This window comes from Odocoileus virginianus, chromosome 26 (assembly GCF_023699985.2).
Source record: "Odocoileus virginianus isolate 20LAN1187 ecotype Illinois chromosome 26, Ovbor_1.2, whole genome shotgun sequence".
In the NCBI taxonomy this organism is placed as follows: Eukaryota; Metazoa; Chordata; class Mammalia; order Artiodactyla; family Cervidae; genus Odocoileus; species Odocoileus virginianus.
The window spans coordinates 11,030,555-11,052,359 of record NC_069699.1 but is presented as its reverse complement, the minus strand read 5'-3'; the positions used below and the strand labels follow the sequence as shown (position 1 = coordinate 11,052,359).

The following is a 21,805-nucleotide window of genomic DNA, read 5'->3' as shown; positions in this document are numbered from 1 at the left end:
ACATACTATCCAGAGAGGAACCCTAATGGTGGATTAATTGTGTGTTCTTCCATATGTCATATCTTCTATAAGAAAGCACAAAACCTTACTACTTATATTTCAGACACCAGATTGAAATATAAGTTATTATAAAACTAAGCACATTAAAAAAGAATGCTTTAGCTTAATTAATGCCATTTTAAAGGAGCAGAAGATCATTTATGTTAAAACATTAATCCTCACAACAGCCCTGCTGGGAATATGATAAATGCAATCCTGGCCCTCAGTATCCCTGGAAACAAGCACGGAGGATTTTAAAAGCTTTCAAATCAATGTAAGTCAATAAAGATTCTCTGGATGATGGGCTAATCCTAAACACTGGTGACTCGAGAGCTGGATAAAAGTTAACTCCCCTTTTCCAAAGAGCTCATGGGTATTCTGGGCACACAACTGGTCATATTTATGCAAAACTGAATGCACTGTTTTCTCTATACTCTTGAGAAGCAAGGGAGAAACCCTGAGAGATAAGGAATCCCCCAAACACACTGAGATACCCAGGATAAAACTGACCGGAAGTAAGTAAGTTATTCTGACTTGAAAGGTTTTGAATTTGTTTTTTTTCTGTTCAAAGATGGACACCCACAAGCAGGAACAGAAAATAATTATATTTTTCCATATCCATTTTATGATCACACAGTTCATCCCAGATGAATCTATGATGTATGTGCATCATGCTAAGTCACTTCAGGCATGTCTGACTCTTTTGCAACCCCACAGACTATAGCCCACCAGGCTCCTCTGTCTATGGGATTCTCCAGGCAAGACTACTGGAGTGGGTTGCCATTCCCTCCTCCCGGGGATCTTCCTGACCAAGGGATCAAACCCACGTCTCTCACATCTCCTGGATTGGCAGGCACTTTCTCTGTTACTAGCGCCTGCTGAAATATGATGTGATGTATGTAGCAAATATTTTCCTTCATTTTGCAATTGTTTTTTCAACTTTTCATATGGTACGTCTCATCATTTAGAAGTGTTTAATTTTTCTGTAGTTAAATCTGTCAGTCTTTTCTTCTATGGCTTCTAAATTTTACACCTTGCTTATTACTTCTCCCACCCTCTACCAAGCACTTATCTACTTTCTATTTCTACAAATTTGCCTATTCTGGCTATTTAATATAAATGGAATCATACCATATGTGTTCAAAGTTCATCCATGCTATAGTGTGTATCAGAATTTCATTCCTTTTTTTACTGTCAAGTAATATTCTATTTACAGATATACCATATTTTACTTATCTATTCATCGACTAATAGACATTGGGGTTGTTTCTACTTTTTGGCTATTTTGAATAATGCTGCTATCAACATTCATGGGCAAGTTTTTGTGTGGACATATATTTTCAATCCCAGGAGTAGAATTACTGGGTCAAATGGTAATATTAAATGATTAAACTTTGAAGAAACTACCAGACAGTTTGGTAGTTTGGCTACTCCTTCTTACATCCTACTGGCAACCCATGAGGGTTCTGATTTTTCTGTATCCTCATCAACACTTGCTACTGTCCGCCTTTTTTATGACAGCCATCCTAGGAGGTTTGAAGTGGTATCTGATTGTGCTTCTGATTTGTATTTCCCCAATGAGGAATAATATTAAGCATCTTTTCATGTACTTACTGGCCACTTGCACATATTCTTTGGAGAAAAGTCTATTCAAATCTTTCACCCATTTTAAAATTAGAATATTTGTCTTTTTCATTGCTGTGTTATAAGAGTTCTTTATATATCCTGGATACAAGTACAATATCAGATATATGATTTGCAAGTATTTTCCCTTTATTATATTAAACTGTAGATTTCATTAGGATTTTCAGGTGTTCTTAGTACAAAGAAAGGCTGTGCTAGCTCATCGCAGCCTGCTACTAGAATTGGAAATCTACGTATGGTTTTATACTCTAATTTTTCACTTAACAACAAAACACTGTAAACATCTTTCCATGAAAATTCAAAGAGTATTTACAGCTTTAGCTTTCAGGTGCCCTGGGCCAGCTTACACAGCTGCCAATACATGCACAGGCTTACTACTCTGCATTGCAGTGTCCAATACTCATTTGTAGCTTGAGCATTTGGAAGGGGAGAGAGACTATATCAGGCCTGGTGATAACTCTACAGGGTAAAACATTATATATGTATACTTGGCTGAATGGGGGCTTCCCAGGTGGCTCAGTGGTAAAGAATTCTGCTGCCAATGCAGGAGATGCAGGAGACCTCGGTTCAAGCCGAGTTGGAAAGATCTCCTGGAGGAGGGCATGGCAACCCAGTTCAATAGTCTTGCCTGGAAAATCCCAAGGACGGTGGAGCCTGGTGGGCTACAGTCCATGGGGTCATAAAAGAGTCGGATACAACTGAAGTGACTTAGTGCACAGTGTTGGCTGAATAAAATATTTACAGGGAAATAGGACAGAAGGTTTTTCCTTAAGGCATGATGTTGTTACCCAGTCCCTCAGATTTAAAACAGAAGATGAGCTAAGTTATCAACACTCTGACCTCTGTAAACAATATAAGAACAGCCTCAGCAACTGACTTTCTTCTACTGACATTCCAAAGACACTAAATTAAATGGGATAAAACATCCAGGAAAGAAAGTCTTTGGGGATCAAAAGGAAAAAACTCCGTGAACTCAATGCACAAGATCATTTGAGCTTTATGAGTTTTGTTTCCTGATATACAAAATGCCAATGGCATTTTTAAAAAATCACTGAGAGTCTAATAATAAAATATACCAACTCCTCCAAAGTTTGTCCCAAGCAAATCGAGGATTTTTAATCACAGACTTGGAGGAGGAAATAAGAATGCCTTTCTTCTGGATCATCTCTTCCTTCTCAGATTTTACTACTTTATAGGACCTCCTGGCAGAAGTCCTTAAAGAGAATTATATAGGATAAACTATAGTGACTGACTACAGGGTCAACCAAGAGTCACACAAGACCGGTACCTGGCACCAAAATGTCCTGGGAGGGACCAGGCCCCCAAATGGTCAGCCATGCGGGAAAGAGTGATGGGTTTCGTCACAGGCGAGGGTGCATAGCTGAGCTGTTAGTACCAAAGACCCTTCCTACCTTTCTGAGCCTCTACCTTCCAGGCAGCAATAATAATTCCTACTTCACGGAGTTGCCAGATGTTTTAAATGAGCAAAGCGGCAATAAGCAAATAGTGCTTATTCATTTGGATTGGCAAGAAATCCAGGAGTCTCACTGCACATAAAATCTGATCACACTTGTTTCTATGTGAAGAAGGCTTTGTGATAGTATCTGGGCAGGAAGGCTCAATATGTATTTGTTGCTTGAGCACCGAGTGTGGGTGTGAAGTAGTATCTTAACTGTGGTTTCGGGTTTTTTTGTTTGTTTTACTTTTTAGCATGTGAGATCTTAGTTCCCCAACTAGGAATCAAACCCGCACCCCCTGCAGTGAAAACGTGGAGTCTTAACCACAGGACTGCCAGGGAAGACCCTAGCCTCTTCTTGATACATCACTCTGTGATGGATATATGAAAAGCTATCAACATTTCACGGTTTCTGGGTCCACTGCCATGCCAATTCTGATTCTCCCCACATGCTGAGACTGCATGCAGGCTCAGTGGGGCTAGAGTGCCATAACTTAGCAGCATCCGCCGTGGGCATAGCAGGGAGAAGTTATGGCCTATATGTCACTTGTTTGCTATCAAAAAGACAGTAATTCTAGCCCATAGCTACAAGTCTCCATGTTACAGGCACTATTATCTAGATTGCCAACTATTCACTCAGTTCACACTCACTGAGTAGCTATAGTACTATTCTAGCATGTGTGCATACCAAGTCGCTTCAGTTGCTTCCAACTCTTTTTGACCCTGTGGACTATAGTCCGCGAGGCTCCTCTGTCCATGGGATTCTCCAGGTGAGAATACTGGAGTGGGTTGCCATGCCCTTATCCAGGGGATCTTCCCGACCCAGGGATTGGACCTGCATCTCCTGTGAATCCTACGTTGCAGGCAGATTCTTTATGGTGCAGTCACCGGGGACGCCCATAATACTATTCTAGGCACTAGGGATAAGAAGACATAGGTCCCTCCCTTTCATGAAACATGTATTAAAGTAGGGGTTCAAATGATTAAAAACTAAAGAAAATATAAAACAATTTTAAGTTGTAAGACATTCAATAACAGAATAGGCAGGACACAGACTGAGGATGACATGGCAACCTACTTTAGACTGGGTGCTGACAGAAATCCTCTCTGGGGAGGTGACATTTTAGTTGAGGCTACAGGTTGAGAAAGCGCTAAGCCAAGAGAAAAAAAAACAGCAGAGGAAAAGAGCTTAACGTTGGAGAAAGGGGAGAGAAGATAAGACACAGGCCCTGGAAAAGTGTCTGGATTTTATCCTACTGCAGTGGGAGGTCAATGAGGCTGGTGAACAGGAACAAGCAGGATCCACTCTTCATTGTAATAGCACCTGCTGTTACCTTAAGGTGGACTTCTCGACAGCCAAGCGAGGAAGCCTGGAGGGCAGTGCAGTGATCTAGGTAGACGGGTGAGGTCTGGGCCGGGATAGGAGACAGAGAGGGTCGGACAGACGCATGGCACACCTGCTCAAGGATCTGATACAGAGGTGGAGGGAGAGAATGAACCAAGAACCAGTCTCAGGGTTCCAGCTTTTGCAGCAAGTGAAGCCATTTATGGATCAAGGGGAGATGACGATGATGGAAGCATGTTTAAGTGAAAACTGTGAGGCATTTAAAGGGGTTTGCCACGTGGACAACTGATAGGTATTTGTGCATTTCAGAGGATGGATCTGAGCCAGCTGTGTAAGTTTGGGAATCATCTTCACACATATCTCCATAAAGACGGGAATGGATGAGCCACCCTAGGGGAGACAGGGCATCAAGCGGAAAACAAGAGGGCCTAGAAACAAGCCAGGGACACCCCAAATGTTTAAATTCAGGCTGAAACCCTGACGAGGTGAAGCCCGACAAAGAGACTGAGAAAGACACCAAAGGAAGACGTTTCAGAGACGGAATGGCCGACTGTGTCTGCCACGAGTGTAGAGGAAGGTCCACTGGATCTGGCGACATGGTGGTCAAGGGTGGCCCCGACAAAAGCAATTTCACTGCGGGGCGTGGAGTGGTGTGGGGATAGGGCAGGAGTCACCGTCATGGACTGCAGAGTGAACAGGAGGTGAAGCAGTGGATCAATCACTGAATACCTCTGCCAGTAATGTCATAAAAGCTTTTAAGAGCCAGGCTCCAGAGGGTGAACCCAATTGATAGGATAATAACAGTCATGGTCATTTAAAAGTATGTGTTGCTTTTAATCTGTCATGGGTGATCTCACTGTGTAATTTCAGGCAGAATCATTCTGCTGCCCCCTGATGGTGTTATCAAAATTCATTCAAGGTTAATAGAGTTCAGCGTATCGCAGTACAGAAAATAAACACTTAAAGATTCCCTCTGGATGGTAGAGTTAATAGACACACACCAGGTACATGGTGATTACCAGCTCTGCAAGGAAGCAGACCATTTTAAACCGGAACTTTCGGTGGTCCCTTTAGCCCCACAAACCAGAGCATCACGTTTCATATAAGCATTGTCTGTAAGGAGTTGTGGGGCCCGAATTTCTGCAGGCCGCTTAGTAAACAGTGGCTGCTGGGGATGCTGAGCTGTGTTGGCTTTCCCCAATGGCTACAAGTTACTCAGCTCTTCTAAACCTGTTCCTTTCTTTCTTCTTTGTCAAAGCAGCAGTATCCTGAAATGTCTGCTGCAGAAGTGAGAAAAATGTAACTGAGTTGACCAGTAGGTGCCTAAAAAGTAAATGTGACTCCACAGAAGCCTGGTATTATTTCAGTTCAAACCAGCTAAGCGTCTGCCCAACAGCAGGTGCTTAGAAAAGACTCCTACTTCCCCACTGGATCTTCTGAAGTATTTGTTGTTTTTTTTTAAATATTTATTTGGTTGCACCTGATTTTAGTTGTAGCACTCAGGTTCTTTCTTTCTTTCTTTTTTTAATTGCAGCACTCAGTATCTTTAGTTGTGGCATGTAGGATCTAGTTTCCTGACCGGGGATCAAACCCAGCCTCCTACATTTGGAAGGGCAGAGTCTTAGCCATTGGACCACAGGGAAGTCCTATCTTCTAGAATATTTGACTAAAGCCCATTTGTCATAAATCAGTTAGCCCATACCAGGTCAGGAAACTAAATAATTTGTTTCAAAGTATGGTTTAAACAAAAATTAATGTCTCCAGTCACTTTTAAAAAGAACTAGTGATTTTTAAATTTTTTTTAGTCTCCCAAGGTGGTGAGGGTTGGGATGGTTAAAACCTTCCTGTATCTTGACACATTTTTGCTGGTTACCATCACCATATAAAAAAAAATAATAAAGATATTGAAAAATGTGGGATTACTGAAAAGAGTCATAGTTTATATTTAACATATTTAGCCTATAATCTATGAAGGAATTTACCATCACAATTCAGAAAAAACATTGTAAAATGAATGCACATTTATATAAACCATCTCTGTTGAATCCACTAATATAAGTAAAAAGAATGGAAACAGACAGTAAGCTCTATGTTTCATAAAATGAGGTAATTCCCACATCCCCCCCAGTTTCAAAATAGACTATGGAAGACGCTTGCTGACTTTCATTTGCAATCTGGAGGGAAGATGGTGAAATCAGACACACATCCATCCTGACCTTGAGCAAACAGAGTTAATGAAAACAAATGAAGGCACCCTGGGGGCATTATAATTCTTTTCTCGAAAAGAAGAATGGCCAGGTCACCAGAGAAGCTGAGACCTTCACGCTCCGGACTCACATCAATATCACAGTATATTAGAGTTTCATTACAAACCCAGGCTGGCTGGGAGCATGTGAAAAAGGAAAACCAAAGGGCATCTAGCTTGCAAGAGGGGTCACACCTCCATGGTGGTAGGCTTGTCAGATCAGATGGGAAATGTCTGGGAGAAACATCCCCACCTGAAGCTGCTTACTGTCCCAGCTCACTTACATTCCAGGATCGTCCCTTCACCTCCAAACAGCCCCAGCTGTGTCTGCCTTCCTAAACCTCATGATGGCTTGGGGCAGGACCCTCCTGGGTTTTTCACTCATCATCTTCACAACTCAGGGAAGCAGGGAGGGCAATCAGACTTTCCACCTCCTGGAATCAGCCATCGTGCGTGAAACAGAAGAGGCCCTCCGATTAATAGCTATGAATGACTGCTCTCAAGTCTTGGCCCAGGAAGGGGCTGAGAATCAGGGAGGCTGACAGAGAATGCTCTAGATATTAGTACAAAGTAAATAATAGAAAATAAAGCAAGCTTTCCTTTCCACCAAACTTGCCTCTTTATTGGCTTTAGAGCCACCTGGCCCCACTTTCACTAACAGTTTGGCTCCCAACGTGAGGTTACGCTCTCGTGATATCTGGCTCCCGGGAGTTTTCCTCAGGAGAGCCGCTGCCATCATGATGCCCTGGGGCGGCCGTGAGAAGCCCCCTGCTCATGGTTCGCTGACCCCAGGAGGAGGATTTGGGGGGACATTCCTAGCAGCGGCCGAAACCGATTCAGGGATTCTCCCTGTTCCTTCCATGCGGGGCACTGACTGCCATCGGGACGTGAGCTTATCCTTGGTGGAACAGAGAGACGCCTCTGGACAAGCTGACGAGCTCCAAGACCAAGTAAGTCCACCGGTGTGCTCCTGGCTACTTCTCTTTTGAGCATCAAGTACTATTTGGGCTTTCGGCCAACTGGTTCCGGCGTGTATCTGATGTTGAAGCCTGTTTGTGAGCACTGAGTGTCCTTTGGGCATTTCTGCCAGTTGGTTCTGACGTGCGTTTGATGGTGAGGGCCATTTGTGAGGACGGGGTGCTATTTGGGCATTTTGCCCATTGGTCCTGACTTGTGTCTACCCTTGGTTTGTGACTATGAGATACTATCTGGGTGTTTTTGTCAGTTGGTTCTGACATGTCTACCTTGAGGACCCTTTGTGTCGGGGAAGTGTTTATTAAGGACTCCATGTTGGTCATTATTTTGGGGGATTTGTGACAGTCCTCTCTTCTGGTATGTGTGTATTCCATTTGTGTGATTGGCATTCTCGTTGCCTTTTGTAAACTGGGAAATTCAGGTTCAGTTCATTAAGAAAAGTTTACCTATGCAACTATGACTAAGAAAGATTTAAAACAAACAAACGAATGAAAAACATTGTGTGGCCAGCAGTATTGTTCACACTCCAGAGAAAATTGGTTAAGATAAAACTCTTTTTGAAATTCTAATACTGGTTCTTTTTGCATCTGTAGTTAGAGACAGCTAGTTTGATAAAATACTGTTTTCAGAATTCTGACCAGAGAAAACAAAAATATGCCTACGAGAAAGCTTGATGTTAACTCTTATCATGTCCTTGAGATACAGACACAGCTCACTCTGCCCAAGACTTGGGTCTTGGGTTAATTAGTAGAACTTTAAAAGATGTTTGGGTTCATATACCCACATTTTATACCATATTGAAGAGAAATTGTGCTATGAGAAAAATGTATGTTATAGGTTATGGAATATGTTCTTAAGTTTGCCAACCAGAGAATGCCGATATAACGCACAGTTCAATGACTCGTTTCTTGGTTTTGTTAAGATATTTTAAAGGTTGAAAATTGTAATATGTAAAAATAATAAGGGAAGCATTTCAGTGTAAAGCAAGTAGGCTATGTGTTGATGAGAGAAGGTATAAAAAAACTGAAGTATTTTTGCTGAGGGATAAAACAATAATTTTAGCTTCAGCTGGTTGTTCTGGATGAGAAGAAAAGGGACAAATTAATATGGAGAAAGTGATAAAAGATTTATATATAAAAAGAAACTCTGAGAAAAGAACTTTGCACTTTAAATTCAATCTATCTAAATCTTAATTAGATAAATCAATTTTGCTATTACTAAATTGATACAAGACTGAGTTTGGGTTTCTCTCTATTAAGAGAACAAAGGTTTTCTAAATGAATGAGGATTATTTGGCATATTAAATTATATGGAAAACATGGTCAAATAATGATAAACATTCTTAGATTATACTGTATGGGTAAATATCATTAATATAAGTGTTCTAGAAGTTATATGATGTTTCTAAAATTTGGATATTTTCTGGCATTATGTTGTCAATCATATTTCTAGTTACAAATTGTCTAGTGAAACTGTCATAGAATATAACTTAACCACTTACGTGTAGCACTGTTGGCATTAAGTCTACTGCTTGAAGCACATGTACAATGTGTGTATGACAATAGGGTATAACTGATAAAACGTATAGGCTATCAAGTGTTTCCCCATCAGCATACCTCTGTACAGGTTTGTTACATCTGATCAGTTTTCTCCCAATGTGAATAACTAAGTCAATAGATAAAATAAACAAACAGTAGGCCTAGCACCGAGGGACATGGACAGACCCAGAGCAGGCAACTGAACCACTCTGGCAATGGTGAAAAAATATATTGATTATCAATGCTTTCTATGGAAAGATGTGCTATTAAAAGGGGGAAATGATGAAAGAAATTTTCACATATTGAGGCATGGGGAAATCATCCTGGCTTATATATATGATTTAATGTGACATTTAGGCTAACCGAAACAGGCTGTTTGTGGCCTATTAACCATAACTTGTTTATCTGCTTTAACCACTATGGGGGAAATAACACATTCAGAGAATAATCCAAAGCTGCATTTTGATTATTATCCTCATTGTAATATGTCTACTAATTTTCACATGTTTGTTTGGGTACTATGACAGTAATCAAAGAGAGAGGTGTTTTCATAATACAAAATACTGATGCTAAGCTTGAAACTCAAGATTATTTCCAATTCTGTGTCCATTCCCCAATTTAAGCAGGACTGTGCCCCACTTCGGCAGGAAGGAGCCACAGCAGTTGTTGTCCTATTCCCTCAAAGATTTGGGGAAAACTGAACAGTCTTGGAACTAACACCAAGTTCCTCTGCAAAGTTTATGATTAACCTCTCTATCTAACACTTTATTTCCTTTCTGGTTCTTCACCTGTCCCTCCTCAAGACTGAGGAGTATCAAAGAAAAGGTGGGTTTGAAATGGAGCGGGACCCTATGGTCCTTCCCCTCCATGTTCTGCACTTGTCTTTTGTCTATGGAAACACTTAAGCCAAAGAATAAGTTTAATCAGAGAAGTGAGAAAATGCAAAACCAAAGTAAAGCGGTCAAGATTCAATAATAATAGCTTAGTCATTAAGCAAAGTTAGGAGCCTTTAGTTCCTTCTCAAAGGCTATGGATAACAGTCTAAGTCATATCCTCTGAGCTGTGCTGTGGATATTGAAACCCCCACCAGTGGAAGAAGTACAGTACGTGATTACCAGACTGTAGCCGTGACATAAGCTGCCACTTGAGTCTGCACCCTGGCCCAACCTCCCGCCAACCCGTTTGCTGGCCTGCAAAGGAAAGCAAACGTCCCTTTCCAATAACTCTGCCTCTTTATTGGCTTTTGAGTGGTAAGTTGTAGAATTCCACTTTTGGTAACAGTATGTACCATATTTTAATATTTTTGAAGCCATGGGTAGGTTAACCTGACCTATCCAGGCTCACTGACCACCATGTGCTGGGCAGATTCACAAGCTAGCTGCGCCTGCTGTTTACACTGGACAGAGGCGCATAACTGAAGTGAGACAAGCTGGAAATAGGGTGACCATGTATAAGTGCCAATCCATGTATCTCCAAATCTTATCATATTATGAAATATGTATGAGAAAATATATACAAAGTAAATAGGCTATTAATATCATTACTAGACCACATCTATAAGTCCTGATTTCAGATAGTTTCACTCATTAATATGGCTTCATTTCATTAACTCATGGGCTTCATAAGTAAATATTTATACATCTGAATGTGAAGTAAGTTTATGGAAATAAAAAACCACTTTTATATCCTTACATATTAGGAACTAGCCTGAGGTTTTATTTTTCAGATGGTTCCTTTTACTTAGATTTTAAGTTGCTGCATGAGGATGCTTAAGGCTGTAGCTTTTGAGATTTCTCATTTTATGTATTTAATTGTTTTTTTGCCTAAAAGCACTTCGAACATTGGAGTGGGGATTGTTTATCTTCCCTATGCCCCAGAATTTCTACTTTCTTGCTTTTAGTTCTGTCAGTAAAGGCTGGTTCATTAAACAAAAAAGGGAGCGCGCTTGGGACAGAAACCGCAACTGCCTTCAGCTGCTGCAGTGCCTTGCCTCCCTGGGCGTAATCACAGGCAGGTGTCTGGGTCCACACAGGAGGCCTGGGCACGCACGGTGGGGGTGACACTGTCCCTGCAAGGAGGCGGGGGGTAAGATCACGGCCTGGCTATGAGCTTGGGGCTACATTGAGGTCAGACATGTGTTAATTTTCTCCCATTCTCAGCAGTCTAAGACACTGAACCCAGGAAAAAACACAACAAAACCCAAACCATGATTGATGGTGAGCGTGGACACTGCAGAGCAGGAGGGACAGAAGGAGGTAAGGGAAGATAACCACTCTTCTCTCCTTCCTCACTGACAGAATACGACTTTGAGCTGAGCCACCACCTCCTAGAATCGAGACCAGGCTTCCCAGCACCCCTGGCAGCTACATGGGCCAAGTTCTGGCCCATGAGATAAAAGAGGAAGGACATGTGGTACACAGGGCACTTGGTGCTCACTCAGCCAGGAGGGGTCTCTTTCTGATTTTCCGCTATTCTTCCCCATCTCGCTCTGTGTTCATGATGGCATGAGCTCTTGCCGCCAACTCCATCTGTGATTTGACCTTGGGAACCCGTGTGGATCAAAAACAAAGGCTCTTGGGTCCTCATGATGTGGGGGGAGCCACCACACTAGTTCTGAACCCCAGCCCTGCATCTTCTATGGGAGAAAGAAATACCGTTTCATCACTGTATCTATTGATCTTTTGGGTTTTTCTCTTATAGACAGATTGGCCTGACTCTGAGAAAGGAGGGCAGGGCCAGGTAGGAACGGGGAGGGGAGGCTGGGTGATGAGGCTGAGACTGGCAGGACTCTGGGCAGGTTGGAATAAAAAGGAAAGCAGGATGATGCAAGTCCATAGCGAAGACCACACATCCCCACAGTGGTAGCAGGGCCAGGGCAAGGATGTCAGCTTGAAGTTACCCCACTGGGCTGGGGACCCAAGACAAAGCACAGTGTTGTATGTAGAAACAGGCCAAACCCACCACCACATGGGGCTGGGTGTGAGGATGGTCTAAAAGTGACCCAGACAGATGGGCAGCTTTGTTGGCAAGAGCCTCTGATACCTCCTAGCTCACTGTTCACAAGGGGCTGCTGTGTCCTCCTCCTGGAACTAGAGGGAAGCATGGCGGCCTGTCCATCAGGACCATCACTTCATGGGCCTGTGGGGTCTGTCACTGGTCACTGCTCCTTGTCACCTCTCTGACTCACTTCTAGGATGTGCAGGGTGGCCAGGGATCCTCTGCCCTGATTCTCATCCCCTCCAGGCACTGGGTGCCAGAGGTATCTCCACCATCATCTTGGCAGCCACTTCCTGAGGCCAGCTTCCCATGAGTCCCTGGTGGCCAAACTCCTCACGTCTTGGCACTCCTTTTTCTCCTTGGCCTTGCTGTCCAGCAGCGTTCCCAGAAAGTCCCTGTCTCTGTCCTTCAAAACAGCCAACTCTGTCCCATTCAGTTCCCTTGACTGGTTTGCCCTTGAATGGCTGGCAATCTTCCCAGGACTCTTCTCCTTTGCTGTCTTTCCTTCCTAGTTGCCAGGATAGTGTTCCCTTTCCTATGCTCATCCTCCCTTGGATGAAGAAAGGAAAATCATCTTTAATGAGAAGGTACCATGTGAAGAGCACAGGCCTCGCATCGGGAAGCCCAGGAGAGAATCCTGAGCCAGTATTTCAGCTCTCTGACCTCAATTTTACTCATCTGTAACATGGGGCCAATAATGTTCACCTCACAGAATTGTTGCAAAGACTGGAAATACATTCATAGCACCGGTACATCATGGGCATGTGATAAAATCACTTGCTCTTTTTAAAAATCACTGTAATGATATTTGTAGCATCAGTATAACCTCTTAATAGGACCCCTGAGAAAGGCAGTTTTTCTAGGACAGGGCAGCTCCAGTGATGTGAGGGATTTCTGACCTCAGGAGATAGTCCTGTCTATCCAGAAGACCTCTGTCCCCTTGAAGCCCATCTCAGATTGCATCTCAGCAGGGCTGCTCAGGAAGCCCTGGGCCATCCTCCACCGTGGTGCCCTTGCCCAGGACAAGGGTCCAGCCGGCTCCACATGGGGGCTGAGCTCCCCATCTGCGTGACACCACAGCTCGTGACTCTGCTGGAGGCTTCACCCCAGCAAGGAGCCCGTGTGCTGCTGCTTCCCCTTCCATCCCACCCTCCATCGCCTTGGGTCTCCCTACAGTGAGTCCTGCCACCCCACTCCCCATCCTGGGGCCAGGGCAGGCAGCAGGAGCTTCCAGCAAGGAGACAGAAAAGGCTCAGGAAGCAGACTGGGCGGAGTCTCTGCTGGAGACGTCTGCACCCCCGAAGGCTGCCAGGTCCTATCTGAGCACAGGGAAATGAGAAGATGTGATGCAAAACCGACTGCAGAGAACCCGAAATTCTGTCCACTGCTCATTCCCTTAATAATACTGCGGGGGGCGGGTGCTGATTGGAATAAGTGTGTTTTCTGGCTGTGGAACTGTCAGACCTCCTGAGGTTGAGTGTTCGCATGGAGAGCTGTGATGTCAGGTGTCCTGCAGGGCCCGGCTGTAATTACCAACACCGCTGAAGAGCTCTCTCCCCAGCTCAGCTTCCAACCCACGCGCCTTTGTGTCTGAGCCGCCTCTTCATTCCGGAGTCACAGTGACAGTCCATTCCCTACCTAACCCGCAACCCCTTCCTACCGCACTCCCCTGTTTATCTACAGAGAAAACTGGGGACAAAGTGGGGACTCAAAGCCTGGCTAAGCCAGAGAACAGGGTCTGAAATTGGATACCCTAAAGATCATTTGGGAAAGAAGGACACTGTTAGTTTCATGGCCTGCAGAGCCTTCAGGTACACATTTCTGTTTCAATAATATGATAAAATGTGTGTCCTGAAGCCTACATCTAAATGTATCCATTACTTTAATATTTTTACTGAATAAGCTCTTCCCTTGTTGACATTTCTATTCTTTGCTTTTATAAATGAATCTTACATAATTTATGTGGCTCTTTATTAAGCATACCTGGAGATGCTACCAGGTACCATATACTATCCTAAATGCAAGGTGATTCAGACATAAAAGGAGAGAATCATGAGGTAGAGAATAGGGAGCAAGAGAACTCTACTTGAAGGTCCTTCTGCGGGTGAAACTGAGCAAGGAGAGCTGGAAAAGTCTAAAATGGCATTTCTAAGGACCTGCATGAAGGTTAATCTTAGATGGCAACTTGCTGGGTCACAGGGTACCCGGATACTTGGTAAAACATGTCTTGATGTCACTATCAAAGTACTTTTTAGAACATGTGAATCAGTAGCCTTTGGGTAATGTGGATTCCATAATGTAAGGAGGGTAGGCCTCATCCAGTTGGTTGGGTTTATTTTTAATTTTTATTTTACACTGGGGTATACTTGATTTACTATGTTGTGTTAGTTTCAGATGTCCAGCAAAGTGGTTCAGTTATTCATATACATATATCTCTTCTTCAGATGCTTTTCCCTTGTAGGTTATTACAGAGTATTCAGTAGAGTTCCCTGTGCCAGTCAGTAGGTCCTTGTTGATTACCTGTTTTATATATAATAGTGTGTATACATTAATCAGTTGACTTTTTAACAAAAAGACTGACCTCCGTGAAGGAGAGGGAGTTCTGCTAGTAGACTGCCTTTGGACTTGAGCTGTAACTCCTCCCTGGGTTTCCAGCCTGCCAGCCCACCCTGCAGATTTTCTATTTACCAAGCCCCTATAGTTATGTGAGTCTCTTCCTTAAAACCTCTCTCTCTTTACACACATACACACAACACCCACTACACATCATTCTGGTCCTGTTCCTCTGGAGAACCCATCCTGCTACAGCAAGGAGTCGTGTTAGGCTTCCTAGGCACCTTACCAGCATGAGCAGGAGGAGAAACCAAGGTCCATGCAGGTTGACTTGACCTTCTCTCGTCTCGGAGTCCATGAGGGGTTGAGAGAGGCTTCGAACCCCGGTCAGGAGCACTAAAGTGAATGGGACACCTGGGCTAGGCGGGGAGAACTCCTGTACCTGTGCCTCTCTGTCCCTTCCCTCCCCTGAGGATCCCTGTTTTAAAGATGGCTCTCTGTGCATGTTTCTGAAACATTTGAACAAATGCAGAATCAGAGCACAGCCTGCTCAGTAGCGCATAGAGGAACACTGGCCGGCCAAGGCCTCAGGACTGTTATCTCAAGATGAATTGTCCCCTGACAGCTGATCAGGTCTATTTTGAAACTGCTTTCTCCATGGCTGGATGCATTAGCTTGAGACAGAATTCTGCCAAAAATAGAGGCTGCCACTGTCTCCAAGTGACCCAGAAGGCTACACCAGTATGAATTATTTCTCCAAAGCAAACAGATTTTCCTGAAACATGTGCTGAGGCCATACACACATGCAGAGGAGAAACTGGCTCTCGTTCCCCACTCCATTTGTACATAAGGGAAACCACCATGGTGATTTTCCACTTAACCACACAGCTGTCCTCATGACTCAGATAGAACCCACAGTGAGTGCAGATGCTAGACAGTGCCTGCTGCACATGTATGACATCCTGGAGTTACCCTGTTAGTCTTCAAACTGATGGGGTAGCGTGATGAATGTTTAACAGGAAACCTTCTAGGAAGGGTGGGTGCTCAGTCACATCCCCTTCAGGTGAGTTTGTGGACATCACCTCATGGGGACCTCAGATTTAACCTGTTTCAGATTGTTGCTCTGTCCCTGCAAAGCTGCTCTCACCCCAGGCTTGCTGAGCTCACTGAAGGTCTCCTCCGTCTTCTCCAACTGCTAAAGCCAGAGAGATCTTGATCTGGCTTCTCCTTACATAAAATAGCCAGCCAAGGTTCTACACATTCAAGATCATAAGTAGAAAATAATCTGACATCTATCTTCTTGTCTCATCTTTGCCGTCACCACCCACGCCCAGTCCAACCCAGTCTCATCTACCCTGGGACCAGGGCAACAGCCTCTTTCTGAACTGAAGACCCTTCCTAATCTTCCCCTGATCTCCATCTCTAAACTACAGCAAAGGAGGACCTTTTAAAAATGAAAATCTGATTGGGTCACCCACCTGCTTAGCATATATTCACAGATTTCAGTTTTTCTCAAGATATAATAGGAGCCCACATGGCCTGTGTGCCTCCAAACACACCCCCTCCCCTGATGCTCTAAACACACCACCTGTTCAATTTCTGGCTGTTCTTTGAAAATGCCTTGGTCTTGCCTTTTCTGAGGCTTTTCCATATGATCTCTCATTTTGAAAGCTCCTTCTCCTCAGTGTTCACTCAGCCCAAGTCCATTCACTCTCTGCCATTTCCCCACTGAAGGCCTTCCCTTATCCTTCAGAGTAAACTAAGTCTTATTTTAATTCTCTCTCATAGCACTTTTCTCCTTGACAAAAGACATTTCACAATTTCTAATTATAAATGTATGTATGTGCATTATATTTTAGTATATTTTGTTTGTTTCACCACTATAGACTCAATTGCAAAGGAGATTTGCAAAGTATTACATGATATTACACATACTGTGTTGCAAAATATAGTGAAGATACTCAGCAGATGAGCATGATGTGTGTCCAACACAAGCAGCATGCTCAAACCTGGGCCATTAGGCATGAGGAGCTACACTGCTATGCTCCCATCATGAAATATTTCATTTTGATGCCCATGAAGTCAAATCATATTGTTTCAAATCACTTGCCTATGAAGCCTGTTTTCTGCATTTTAATACTCTCATCTGTATCATTTTGAAAACCGTGATTGTTCTGGCTTATTAATTTCATACATCTGCTTTGACATTGGAGCCATGAAGAAAGAGAGGGTGTACTGGCCAGTGAGGCCAGAGAATGAACATACTTAATTATAGAAATAACTCCTGATGGTAAAATGAAGTCTGAGATATAAACAAGTGTTATTTCATGCATTGAATGAGTATTGACTTGACACTGACTTTCTCATAGCACCATATCAGGTACTGTGGGCCACAGAGGTGGCCTGGTAAGACAGGCGCCAGTGATGTACAGGAGCAGATGAACAGGGAAGACCCAAAACAAGGGAGGGAGTAGGAAGAAGCAGGATGTGGATGACCTGGCCTGAGCCCAACACGGGCGGATAGCCCACAGTGGACCTCTGACCCTCCAGCAGCAGTCCCCTACCTCCAGGCTGCAACCCGGTACCTGCTGTCAGATCAGTGGTGGCATTAGATGAGAAGTAACGTGGGGGAGATGGTTTCAGGGTGATTCAAGCACATTACATTTATTGTGCCTGAAACCATCTCCCCCACCTCCGGTCATGGAAAAGTTGTCTTCCATGAAATTGGTCCTGGTGCCAAAAAAGGCTGGGGACCATTGTATAGCACAGATCCCTTTCATCTTGTCCCAACATCATGGACAGAGGGTGGAAACCCTCCTGGGCACTGCAGATTTCTTTCTGGCAAGGCTTCTGCTTTGTGGCTCTATCAAACAAACACTTTCTAACATTTCGCTGGTTCCTTTGACTAGTGTAAGACCCTCAGGTAAATGTTAAGAGTTCGGAAGAGACGGCATCAGGGCAGTGCAGCAGAAAGTTTAGGAACTCAGAGCCAGACATGCCTGCTCTGAAATCCACTGGGCTGAATCATGCTCATGGACACCTAAGGGGTTTCAAGAGGCAGAGCTCTAGGAGAGCTGTAAGCTCTCTGACATTGTCTGGGAGTTTTTGCATAATAATAAAACATGTCCAAAGGGAAAGACGGCAGATGGGAAGAGGAGGGAGTTCATAAACATCACAGTCAGATCTCAGCTGCATCAGCTATGCCGTGCTTACCTGGCCCTGGGCGAATTATTCAAGTGCAAACCCCTCCAAGCCTTAGTTGTGGTGGGCATCAGAAAAGCAGTATGAATTATACCTTGTGGCCAGAGGTGTGAGCTTTTCAGAGACAGAAGCAAAAATACAAGATTCCCAGTACTAAATGAGTGTGGTCCTGTCTTGATGGGGGAGGCATCTTCATTCACATCAGGGTATGCCAAAGATGTGAGGAGAAAGAGCATGTAAGAGCAAGCCACAAAGGTAAAGAATCTCCAAACAGTGTTGGAGTGGAGAAAAGTGCTCTAGGGAAGCCAGGCCACCATGCTTTATCCACAGTGATCACTGTAAGTCAGTGTGTTAAGTATTCAATGTCTCAAGCAGACCAATTTCTTAAGTCTGGTCTCCAGCTCTAAAGCTGTTCTGAATCAGTGAAACCCTGCGTCAAGAGTTTCAACCCATGCACAAGCAGGTCTTCAGTGCCCCTGTTGTTTCTGGGGATGCCTCAAGAGGTTCTCATTCATAAGCTTGTTTTCTTCCTTTGGTCCCACTGTCACCTGGAGATGTCCACTCTCCGTACAGTTCTTGAAGACGCCTTGCAGGCTGCCACTCGGGAGAGAGATCACCAGTTTCCACGCAGAGCGAGACAAACACACTGATACAGATTGCTGCCTTATTTCATCCTAATGTGTTGTTCTCCACTGTTACTTTGAACATTGCTTCTTTCTCACCTTCTCTGCCTTGCTCCAGTTAGCATCCGCTTTCTGATTCTACTCTTGCTGCACATTCTTTAGCTTCCAGATGCCATATGCCTGCCCGAACCGACTATATATCAGTTAAGATTCTTGTCAATTAAGTCAGTTGGATGACTTACATGGGTTAACTGGAAAACCGAGGTGACATTTTATCAGCTAGTAATTGCTCGAGTTTAGTTTCATGGTGCTAATGAAAGAAATATCTATCTAAAGGGCTTCCCTGGTGGTTTAGGTGGTAAAAATCTGCCTGCAGTGCAACAGACCTAGGTTCAATTCCTGGGTCAGGAAGATCCCCTGGAGAAGGGAATGGCAACCCACTCCAGTATTCTTGCCTGGAAAATTGCATGGATAGAGGAGCCTGGCAGGCTACGGTCCATAGGGTCACAAAGAGTCGGACATGACTGACTAACTGAGGTTGCATTGATATATGGATATAAATACATATATACATGTAAATATAGATATTTCTTTTAATTGTTTATGGCTATTGATTGGCTTTAACATATGGCCTGGAGTGGCTTTAATTTCCTTCTATGGGTTTCCCTGATGGCTCAGATGGTAAAGAGTCTGCCTGCAATTCAGGAGACAGGGGTTCGACCGCTGGGTAGGGACCATCTGGAGAAGGAAGTGGCAATCTACTACAGTATTCTTGCCTGGAGAATCCCATGGGCAGAGGAGCCTGGCAGGCTCCAGCCCATGGGGTCGCAGAGTTGGACATGACCGTGTGACTAACACACACACACACACACACACATAATCCTTCTGCTCACCTGGTCTCAGCTCTGCCTGTCGTGAAGCATGTTCTTATGTCCCTGAGGCAGAAGGGTATGGCTTCTGTTGCCTTTGCTTATAGGTCTTTATAGTGGTAGGGTAATAATGGAGTCCAGTTTCAAAATCATTTCCTTAAAATGAAATTTTAAATGGGGCAGAGGGGAGCACTCTACACCATAAGTCAACCACCCTTTTATTCTCATGCTGCAAATTCTCAACGTGTCTTTTTGTCAACATTGATCCAATGCTTTCGATGTGCTTGGCCTCATGCCATAAGAATAAGGTACCGCTTGTCCCTGTGAGGAAGAACACATACAGTGGCCACAAACTGTGGTATTTCCTAGATGGTATATTACTGCACCCCCAGAAGTGTGTGATGTGTAAGCTCTGAGGGCCTGGGATCGCCTTCCATGGGACTCCCAAAGCCAGAAACCTAGCACTCTCCCCGTCTCCTCTCTTTCTCTGATCCATGATGTCCAATCAGTCATCATCACCTTTTGGATCGACCCTGAAATACCCCTTGAATCTGCACTGGAGAGCCAGTGCCACAGCCACCATGCTGGTCCAAGTCACCTACCGCAATCACCTCTGTGAGTCTGTGCCAGCTCTGCCGCCTGTCATGGGGATAGCCAGGATGGTCTTTCAGATATGCTGACGTGATAAGTCACTCCCAGCCTTAAAATCTTATGATGTCTGGCCTTCTCCTCTAAACCCAGCACCCGGCCCAGAGCCTGACCCAGAAAGGGGCTGAGCAGTGCTAGTTGAAAGACTGACTGAAGGAATTCAGCTGTAGTTATCCTGAGGTTATTCTCTCACTCCGAATGTGAAAGAACTCAATGTTTCCTACCATTTCTTTATGAGACAAGAACCCAGTAAGAACAGCAAAGTAACCCCCAGTCTTAGTGGATAATATCACTGGCAGCTGCACTTTTCCAGAGGGAGAAACTTGAGAGAAGAAAATCTCTCAATATGGGATTATGCCAAGTTATTACTGTTTTATGGAACTGTCTCAAACAGTTTCCACATCCTGTACCATTTAACAAACTGTGTCTGAAGGCCTCTGTCCATTAAGCATACATCACTTTCTCGTTGTCAGTCTACAGGCAACCACTTTCACAATTTTTGTCAAAAGTCTGTGTCAACTTTAGTACTATCTATTTAATATTTGATAATTTTCTTTTAAGCATCTCACCTACAAAATCTTACATGTGATCATTTTGACTAATTCTCAGCATTTATATCCATGAAATACTGGACTAGATATGTATTTTAATTTTTTTATAATATACATCAAAACAAAAACCTAACTATTAATATAAACAGTGTTTAGTCCTGCACCACCCACATGCATCTGGACTACCAGACACAGTCCACATGCTGTGTACTTTGGGAAGCACTCCTACAAGAAATTTACAAAAAATATGACTGACATGCAGAAGCTTCTAATGTTTCCCAGGTGTTCAGAACCAGGGTAGGAGGAAGAAGAATGTAACCTTCCATGTTTCTAATCTCAGAGCACCATTAGAAAAAATGAGCAGGCGTGTATAATGTCTACCTGGAATACTTTCAGGACACCTGTCATCACGGCTGTGGCCTGCCCATGGCCATCTGTGGGGGTGAGCAGCCACACAAGGGAGACAATGACAGTCTTCTCAGGTTTCTTGGTTTATAATTTGGTTTTTACCCCACAAAATTAAGACTCACAAAAAACTAAGGAAAAGAAAGCAACACACAAACCATCAAGTTCAAGTCCCACAGGTATCTCCAGGGTGAGTGTGTGTGTAAGGATACACTGAGACTTCCTGTGACATGGCCTGGGGACCAGTTTTATGCATGATTGGAAAGATCCAGGGGCCATCTGAATGGGTTTTCTACTTGACTCTCTGACTTTGGAACTTAAGACACAAGTCAGCCACGCCCTGAGAAGGAAGGAGCCTTTTCTGGGAAGCACAGATGTTGTTTGTGGCATAGCCTCTACAGTGAAATGTCAATAGCAATTTACTTGGAAACACTCAGAATCATCTTTATGGGTGATAATATTTCAGATTGCAGTAAGCAAGTGGTACACAGTTATTTATAACGTTTATAAGTGTACACCTGTAAGTTCTTTTTGCTTTTTAAAATTTTGAGTCTTTGACATTCCACTTTGTTCATACTTGAAGTCAAGTCAGTTAAATTTATACTTTGTTAAAAACAGTTATAAAAGAAGTGTTTATGCTTTAAGTTACACTCAAAATCACCTTTTCAATTATTAATTTAAAAGCAGGCAGATTCAGGATTCAAAATTATGTCATT

The 21,805-nt window shown here is 43.6% G+C and overlaps 1 protein-coding gene across 5 annotated transcripts in view; it reads right to left on the bottom strand.

Moving 5' to 3' along the window:
- MYRIP (myosin VIIA and Rab interacting protein) overlaps positions 1-21,805 on the bottom strand; it is a 215,739-nt gene that overhangs the window by 117,539 nt on the left and 76,395 nt on the right. The gene's annotated exons all lie outside the window — the stretch shown is intronic.